Source organism: Pediculus humanus, genomic scaffold (genome assembly GCF_000006295.1).
Source record: "Pediculus humanus corporis 1103172108322 genomic scaffold, whole genome shotgun sequence".
NCBI classification, from domain to species: domain Eukaryota; kingdom Metazoa; phylum Arthropoda; class Insecta; order Psocodea; family Pediculidae; genus Pediculus; species Pediculus humanus.
This window is the reverse complement of record NW_002987891.1, coordinates 299,057-305,237: the sequence shown is the minus strand read 5'-3', so window position 1 is coordinate 305,237 and position 6,181 is coordinate 299,057.

Genomic DNA, 6,181 nt, shown 5'->3' with positions numbered 1-6,181 from the left:
TATAATTGGATGTACAAGACAACCAACCAATGACCAGAATCCGTACCATCATCCAACAAACAACCGCTCCTTATACCCAAAAAATAATAATTTATCAATAATAATAATAATAATAATGTTAAAACGATCCAAAATGGATTTTTGCAAGTTTTTGTTTTTGTTTTTCCAATAGCTCCCGGTAAGAAAAAAAAAAAGTAAATAATAATAATAATAAATGAAACAAGTTCCGGATTCGGTAAAAACTTTAAATAAAAATTTTCACATTTTTTTTCTTATGCAACGAAAAAAAAAAATCCCGCGTAAATATATCGCAACATCCGCAAACGACACAAACTCAATAATAATAATGATGATGATAATGATAATAATGATAATAAATTAATTGCAAAAAAAAAAAGAAAACAAATTTTATATATTTTCTGTAGGTCGATCGTGTGGGATGGAGATTATCGTTTTTAAATACCAAAAACGGTTAAAAACTGGCATTTATTTGTCGTTTACGCTCTCCTTAATTTCTTTTCAATTCGAGTTTTCTTTTCTAAAAATTATTACATTGATTAATTTTCAAAATATTTCTTATCAATTGTTATCAATTGAAAAAAAAAAAAACGTTACGAATGGAAAACGTTTACGATGAGATGAAATTTCCAGTGAGATAAAAAAACAAAAAATTTAATTTTACGAAATAATCATTTTAAAAAAAACAATTATTATTATTATTATTATCCACCATTAAACACGACAAGGCTATTTGTCGGGGTTTTAAGTATTTATCCGAGGTTTCTACCCGATTCCTTAGGGACAAACACTCGAATTTCGGTGGTGCCACTTATAATAAGATAGCACCACATCAATTCTTGAAGGTCTTCCTGAGTCCATCTTTATTCGATGGGAACGATTTGTCTCCTGAACTGGGCTCCAGTGACTAACATCTTTGGAGTGGCCAGGGTCAGAAGCAGTGAAATTCACATTCTCGTTGAGCTGCCTCAGGTCGACAGTAGAACAAGATTTGTTTTTGGTTCTTACTTTGTCTTGTTCTCATTTTTGCTCTTTTAAGCCAACGGCACGTGGCGTTCCCAAATGGTCACCCATCCAAGTACACACCACGCCCAATGCTGCTTAACTTCGGTGATCGTACGGGAACCGGTGTATCCAGCACTTATTATTATTATTATTATTATTATTATTATTACTCGAGCGTTATGCATAAAAAATTTTATGAGTGAAGAGGATTTTCCGTTTTTATTTATTAAAAAAAAATTAATAATTTTTTCACTCGGTTGTCATAACAATCGTTAAAATAAATCGAATTATTTTTTATTATTTTTCCACCCACCTTCACCCCCTCCGTTTTTATCGTTTAATTATTATTATTATTATTTTTAATAAAATTTTATGTATACTTTTTTATTAAAATAAAATAACGGAAAAATAAATGTAGTAGTAAATACAAACAAACAAACGAACAAACAAAATTCATTCAAGTCTATTAAAAAAAAAATTTTTTTTTTTTTATGAATGAAAATTTTTCGCTACTGATTGTATCGATCGATTTTTATACTTACCTTGTTTTTTTTAAAAAAAATCTTATAAAAAGGTCATGTTTACCATAAGTAAATAATACGATGGCAAAATCATTTTACGTTTCCAAAAAAAAATTTTTTTTTTTTATAAAAAGATTTTTTTGTACCGTGTTAATCAAATAAGAAAATAGGTTCATTTTAAATTTAAAAAAACCGATATTTATCTTGGGCATCCTCCTACATTCATAATAATAAATCTCAACAAATCGCTCACACTAATTATTCAAACGTCCATTTATGGTATAATTTTTAGTTTCTACATTAAATTTTATTTTTCCCTCTCTCTCCCCCTCCCCTCCTCCTCTCTCTCTCTCTCTCTTATCATCGATATCGTGACAAGAAGTTAGTGGGAAAATTACAAAAAAAAAAAAAAATGTGTATGATAAAAATAATATGGCGAAACATTTGCAAAACGTGTAGGTAAAAAAAAAAAAAAAAAAAAATTTTATCGTTTTGATATTATTATTATTATTATTTCGAAAGGAGGGTAAAATAAAAAGGAAATTTTGTTTTTTGTTCTTTTGGTATTGAAAAACTAATAAAATTAACGATTGACCTTTCACTCCTCCCTTCGATCGAAAAATAACTGTACGAGTGGTACGAGTTCCCTTTTAAGCCTTTCTAGGTCCATTTTATACAAGTTTGAAAAAATTTAAAAAAAATTTTTTTTTTGCGGTGGGCGTTTGCTCGTTCGTTTTTTTTTGCGCCTACTCGAAATTTATTTCTGCACTTATGTTTTTCTGCATACTTATGTTTAAAAAAAAAAACACTGATGAAACATTTATTATGTTTCCATAGGCGGGATGTTTGTTGTTTTGACCTTAAACGGGATTAACACCACGTGTTGTGGTCGATCCTTAATATTAATTTAAATACCGGATTTTTTAATAATCCCCCCTAGTCTTAAACTAAATTTTTTTTTTCTAAAAAAAAATTCAAAATAAATAATAATAATAATACGAGTAAATTAAAATCACGTCCCATAATCAAGTAATAAAAAAAAAATTAAAATTTTTAAATTAAATTTAAATTTAAAATTTGTCACATTTTCCTAAAAAATTTTTTTATAAAATGAACGTGATTTTGTATACATTTTAATTATTTGCATAATCAATTTACGATTCGAATTATTTTTAATTTTATTTTTAAATGAGTATTGTAATACATTGTTTTTTAACGGTGACGATTATTTTTTTTACGATGTGTTAAATTTTTAATTTTCAGGGTGTGTGTGTGTGTGTGTGTAAAAATCCGAAGGCGTGTGAGGAGAGCCCCCCCCCCCTTAAATGTAGAGAAAGGCCAAAACGTAAAAAAAGGATTTTTATAATTTCATTCTGCTTACACGTCGATATAAATTTTTTCTTCATTTTCCATAAATTTTTATTTATTTATTTATTCCTTACATTGAATAATTTTATTACTTTCTCTTATAAAAACATCAAAAGAAAACAAAAAGAAAAAAACGTTACCTCATCGTAAAAACGAAAACATTTAAATTTTTAAATGTAAATAATAAAAAAAAAACAGGAGCAGAAGGTAAAAAGAACAACAGCAGCAGCAGCAGAAGACAGGAGGAGGAGGAGGAACAACTGATATCATACCTCCTTCTTATTCTACTTCTTCATTTTAGTTTGTTTTGATTTAATTAAAATAAATTTCTCAAGTTTTTTTTTTAATTTTGGTAACACAAAAAAAAATTTCATAACAACTCGTAATAAAATTAAAAAACAATGTTAACAAAAACGTGCTTTTTTATCATTATTATCATCATCATCATTAGTACTATTTAAAGTTAGTAATTAAAAGAAAAAAAAAATTTTTGGTTTAGTAATTATAATAACAGTTATAAAGAGAAACGAGGTTGATTAGTAATTTTTAAAAAATTTTACGTAACCTTTATTTATTTATTTATTTATTATTATTATTACTACAACACGATTTTAACGCGGTAATAATGATTTTTTAGTCTGCAGACTGCGAGGCCCCACGTTTACAAAATCAACATAATAATTTTTATAATAAAATACCTGATTAGTAATCAACTCGTACCTGATGACCAACGACACGACTGATTGAATGTTTGTTGTTTTTGTTGTTTTTTTCGTTTGTTGTTTGTATAATTTTAATGTTAATTTTAAAAATTTTAGAATTTTTTTTTTTTAATGCATTCGTGCTCACGTGCACACGCACACTTAATACCTAAAAAAAATTATCGATTACGTAACGAGTAATAAATAAAGAAAAAAAATTTTTTTTTTCACTTTAACACTCATAAAATCTTATTAAAATTTCCGTCTTCTGCTATTTCGGGTGAGGAAGGTCAATAATTTTTCACCTTTTTTAAAAAAAAAAAAATTAATAAATAAAAATCACGTGATTATTATTATTATTATTGATTATTAACTTAACTTAAAAAAACGAGTTAAAGGCCTAAGTTAATAATTTTGATAATAGATTAATAACTAGTTATCATGCCCAACCCTAAAGACTTTACGTAATTTTTTTTCTCACTTCTATTTTTACCTAAAAAACATAAAAAAAAATTTTAATCATGGCAGAATTCTAAATTTTTCGTCTGCTTTAATTTCCAAATCATTCGGAAAAAAAATCTGGGAAAAAAAATGTCTCTCAATTTTTTATAAAAATCCTCAGCGAAAAATTTATTTATTGATTTTTTAATGGGATAAATAATTAATTTAATTATCGATCGATTAATCGATTAATCGTTCGATCAATTAATCGATGGAACGGATAAACAAAAAAAATAAATAAATAAATATGGAAGGATTAATTTTATATTTATTTAATTTACGCCGTCGGATTAAAAAAAATAAATAATAATAATAATTAAGAATAATTACGGTTTATTTATTTATTTATTTATTATCTTTCTATTTTTTTCTAGAACAAATCAAAAATTTGACGGCGGCATTAAATAGATTTTTTTTTTTTTAAATAACTTACAAGAGAGTGAAAAGAAATTTTTATTTTTTTTTTTAATCATCATTTAAGATTTTTTAAATAATAAAATGACACGTGGGTTGCCGACGTATAAAAAATTTTTTTTTTAAAAAGCAATTAGTTTTTTACGTTTACCTTATTTATAATTACTTCTTTTTATAATGTTTAATTTTTCTTAATGCTAAACTCGAGTTCATTACGATTAAGGCACAAATACTTAAATCGCGAATAATAATAAAAAAAGAAAAAAAAATTCGTTTCGACAAAAGAAAAACATGGAGTAAAATTTTTTTTTAATAATAATAATAATAATAACGTTATAAAATGCATTTATAATAATAATTCTTTGAAAATAATAATAATAATAAGGACAACTTTACTGACCTCCCCACCATTTATTTATCCGGTTTGTTTAATTTCCATGTGTTAAATGACACGGAATGAAAATTCGTTGATTTGATATCGCGTGCGGATTGTTAACAACAACAACAACAACAAACATTTTTTTTTTTTAAAAAATTAAATTTGTTATTATTCGCGCGTGTATTGTGAATTTTTTTTTTTTTGTTTAAATAATAATAATAAAATTTGAATGAATGATGTTAAATAAGATCCCCGGATTAACGGGGATCACAAAAATGTTTTTAAAATAAAAAAAAATAATAATAATAGGATTTTAAATGTGTTTGTTTGTTTGCGCCGATATAAATTGTTGTTTTTATTATTATTATTATTATTTGTTATTTTAAATAAAATGTGGAAGTGATTTTGTTTTAATTAAAAAAATATTAATAATAAAGTGTGTGAGAAGTGCCCGGGGGAAACGTCTCTCTCTCTCTCTCTCTCTCTCTCTCTCTCTCTCGTACAAATGGATTGGAATATTATCAAAGGTTAATAATATTTAATAATAATAATAATAATTTTTATTTATTTATTTTTAATAATAATAATAATAATATTTCATGCGCGCGTGTGCGTTTTATTAACCCATTTCTTGACTCGTATATTTTAACGAACGCTTTTTTTTATTATATTATTAATATTATTATTATTAGCGCAATTACGAAATCCATCATTCGAAATTTATCATTATTATTATCACTTATAAAAAATAATAATAATAATAATGAAAATTTTTGACGGCTAATCTTCGGTTATCGATTTTTGGTTCGAACAAAAAAAAAAAATTTTTAATTAAAAATTATTTTTATATGATTTTAAATTATTATTATTATTATTATTATTATCATCATCATCATCATCATAATTACTGTTATTAATATTACTATTGTCATTATTATTATTATTATTATTATTATCATTAGGTAAATTAATCATTTTGTTTAAAGGAGAGAAAAAAAACCAAAAAAGTTTCAGATCAGTTTAAATTGTGATACCTTTGTTGACGTCATAGGTTTGAAGTAAGGATAAAAAAATTTATCATTATTATTATTATTAAAAGTTTTTCTTCGAAAATTGAAAATTAAAAAAAAAAAAAAGAAAAACCAAAAATTGAGTCATTTAAAAGATTCATGAATCACGTGGAAAAATTCACAAAAAAAAAAAAAAACAATCATTATTATTATTAATGATATATATGATCATACCTGAAACCTGATGTGCGTGCGTAAGATATA